Source organism: Lolium perenne, chromosome 1 (genome assembly GCF_019359855.2).
Source record: "Lolium perenne isolate Kyuss_39 chromosome 1, Kyuss_2.0, whole genome shotgun sequence".
NCBI lineage: Eukaryota > Viridiplantae > Streptophyta > Magnoliopsida > Poales > Poaceae > Lolium > Lolium perenne.
In genome coordinates, this window is record NC_067244.2 from 110,747,179 (window position 1) to 110,751,020 (window position 3,842).

The following is a 3,842-nucleotide window of genomic DNA, read 5'->3' on the forward strand; positions in this document are numbered from 1 at the left end:
CAATCATTCTTAACACTTCTGGACATTGCCCAAAGCTACTGGAAATTAATGGAACAAAGGAATCCATCAAACACAGCAAAAGAGGCAATGCGAAATAAAAGGCAGAATCTGTCAAAACAGAACAGTCCGTAAAGTCGAATTTTTCTGGGGCACTAAACTTGCTCAGATGAGAAAACTCAAAACTAATGAAAGTTGCGTACATATCTGAGGATCACTCACGTAAATTGGCAGATTTTTATGAGTTACCTACAGAGAACCCTGCCCAAATTCGTGACAGCAAGAAATCTGTTTCTGCGCAGAAATCCAAATCTAGTATCAACCTTCTATTAGAGACTTCACTTGGCACAACAATGCAATAAAATAAAGATAAGGAGAGGTTGCTACAGTAGTAACAACTTCCAAGACACAAATATAAAACAAAATTGTTGTAGTAAAATAAAAACATGGGTTATCTCCCAAGAAGTGCTTTCTTTATAGCCATTAAGATGGGCTCAGTAATTTTAATGATGCTCACATAAGGATGAAAGTTGAAGCAAAAAGAGAGCATCAAAAGCAAATAAGAAACAAATTTAAGCCTAACCCACTTCCTATGAAAAGGAATCTTGTAAATAAAAAAATTCATGAAGAGCAAAGTGACAAGCATAGGAAGATAAAACACAAGTAACTTCAAGATTCTCAACATAAAAAGGGGAAACTTAATATTATTAAGATGCATATAACCATGTTTCCCTCTCTCATAATAACTTTCAGTCGATCATGAGCAAACTCAACAATATAACTCTCACATGAAGCATTCTTATCATGAGTCTCATGCATAAAATTATTACTCTCCACATAAGCATAATCAATTTTATTAGTAATAGTGGGAGCAAATTCAACAAAGTAGCTATCATTATTATTCTCATCAAGTGTTGGAGGCATAGTATAATCATAATAAAATTTAGGGATTTCTATTTTCGTGCCCCTGGTTCGTTAGTTGTACTCAGTTTTCCCCAGCCCCTTAGTTTTTCCTCAGTTTTCCCCTCCCTCTAGTTTGAAACCCGTCGCAGACGCTCAGACGGGAGGGTTGCCGTCTGGTCAGAGGCCTTCACCGTTACCGGTGACGGCTAGGGAGCCGCGTTGGTGTTGAATTGACCGTTTCTTTCGAACTGTGTTGACTGTTGACTGGAGGAGCTCACCCAAAGCTTTCCACTCCGCCCGATACTGGAGGAGCTCACACACCGCCCCTCCGCCGCCACGCCGTCCTGCCCTCCTACCTTATGGCGTCGTCCGCCGCCGAGCCGCCCCCGTCCCCACCACCACCACCGGGAGGCGGAGAGGGCTCCGCCTCCACCAGATCTGGATCTACCCCTTTCGTGGAGTTTGTATGTCCATCTGGTGTGCCAAATGTTCGCGTCAACCGCGGAGAAGATTGGGAATCGGAGGGATCTAACGCATGGATTCCATCTGGGTAAGCATCGTCTGCCTATGTGAATTAACAGTAGGCAGTTTTTGAGCGCCAATCGTTGTTGCTCAACTAACTGCGTTGCTTTTCGAATAGGATTGATCCAGCGCTGGCTTTTCGGCTGGTGGCTAGGCTGGATTCTAGCTATACGCGTGATTCTAAACGCTATAAGAATGGGTTTTTCTTCCCTGCGGTGGTTGCAACCACCATCTCGTTGAGGGATTTGAAAGCTAACATCTGCGCTCAGTACAGCTGGAGCTCTTACGACGCAGTTCATTTCGAATATTTCAACACGGAGGGAAGATTTGTTCCACTAATTTCCGACGACGATCTGGGAATTCTTTTTGCTTTGAATGCTTCTTGCCGGTTCGGTAAAATTCGTATCCATGTGGACAGGGGCCGGGCATCATCTCTCTCTGGTGCTGGGGCATCATCGGTGGTCGGGCATCATGTCTCTCTCTGCTGCTGCCTCTTCTAACAGTGCCGCGGCGCTCCTTGTAGGTCCACCCAGCACCATCTGTCCCTGCTAGTGGTAGCCGAGATCGTTCGTACGGTCATTGTGGAGGACGATGCGGACATTGAGGATCAGCCTCCTCAAGATGATGAGGATGAGTTGATGTTTCCTGAATTGGTAGATCGATGCGAAGGCGGGCAATGGAGGATCAATACATGGAAGATATTGCTTTTGGTGCCAGATTTGATGACACTGATGATGAAGAGAAGAATGAGAATGATGACAGCCTCGTTTTAGCCGATTACGAAGGTGAAGACTTGCCTACAATTGAGTGGAACAGGGAGAATCCCCAGCTTGTAGAAGGCACCGTGTTTCAAACGATGATGGACTGCCGTAATGCAATTACTACATATCACATTCTCACTAAGAATAATTTTGAGGTTGTTAAAAGTGAGCCAGGTAGGTTCACAATTAAATGCCCATACCCAAGGTGTAGGTTTAGGCTGCATGCATCCACAATGCGCAGAAGCAGCTTGGTTCAGGTACTACGCCAACCAGTTGTGTATTTAGATCACGGTGTAAAATTTGTTATCTATTACCGACATCCCTTATCATTATGTTTCAGGTAAAGAAGAATAAGGAGATCCATAGGTGTCCACCTCTAGGGGAGAGCCGAGCTGAAAACAAATCTAGCGAAGCCTAGGCGGTGGGCAGATATAATCCTAGATTGGCTGAGAGAAGATCCTTCACTTGGTCCAACAGCACTCGTAAAAAAGGTGGTTGAGAAGTATAAAATGGAAGTACCTTACATGAGGATGTTCTATGCAAAGGAAATGGCTCTTGACAAGATCAATGGTCCATGGAATGAAAGCTTTCAGTTGCTTTACACTTTCAAAGCTGAAGTGGAGATGGCTAGTCCAGGCAGTGTTGTAGCGATAGACAAGCATACAGTTCCCTACAAATTGAAAAGCGGGAAGGTAATGCACAAGGAATGTTTCCAGAAGGGCTTTTGTTTGTTTCAAAGCTTGCTTGGAAAGGCTTTTTGGACGGTTGCAGGCCTTATTTGGCCGTGGATGCATCAGCTCTTCATGGCAGGTTTAAAGGACAGCTAGTTGCTGCTACTGCGGTTGATGGACACAATTGGATGTTCCTGTTGCTTATGGGGTTTTGGAGGTTGAGTCACGGAAAGTTGGACTTGGTTTCTGCAGAATTTGCGCGATCTTATAGGTCATCCACCAGGACTTGTTATCCACACGTACGCTTGCAAAGGTTTGGAGACTGCGGTAGAAGCAGTATTCCACTGGAGTGGAGCATAGGGAATGTATGCGACACTTGGTACAGAATTTTACAAAGAAATTCAAGGGTAAAGTTTTTACTGACAACCTATGGCCAGCTTCATACACATGCAGCTCTAGGAAGCATCTGTTTCATTTGGATGTGTTGTATAAACAAAAACCTGGGGTGAAGGAGTACTTGGATGAACATCATGGTAGGGTGTGGTCAAGAAGCCAATTCAATGAAATTTGCAAGGTAGACTATGTAACAAGTAACCTTGCGGAGAGTTTCAATTCAAAGGTCAAGTCATTGAAAGGGCTTATGCTGTGGCAAATATTTGATAAGATTAGGCAGATGATCATGATAAAGATCGATCTGCGTCAAAGAATTGCATCCACAAATTATGTTGGCCATCTCATGCTCCCATCTTTGATTAAGTCTTTGCATGAGAGGGCAAAACAATTGAGGATGCAATGCGTCAGAAAAGGAATGGAGGCTGAGGTAACCTACACTGACAGTCAAAACAGGCAGTGGAGGTATCCAGTGAGTTTGGTTGATAGGACATGCCATTGTAGGGGATGGCAGATCCGTGGGATACCCTGCATACACGCATTGTTTTTCATGAGTGTTATAGGGGGTGAAGATGGTGAAGTTGATCAGTATGTGTCG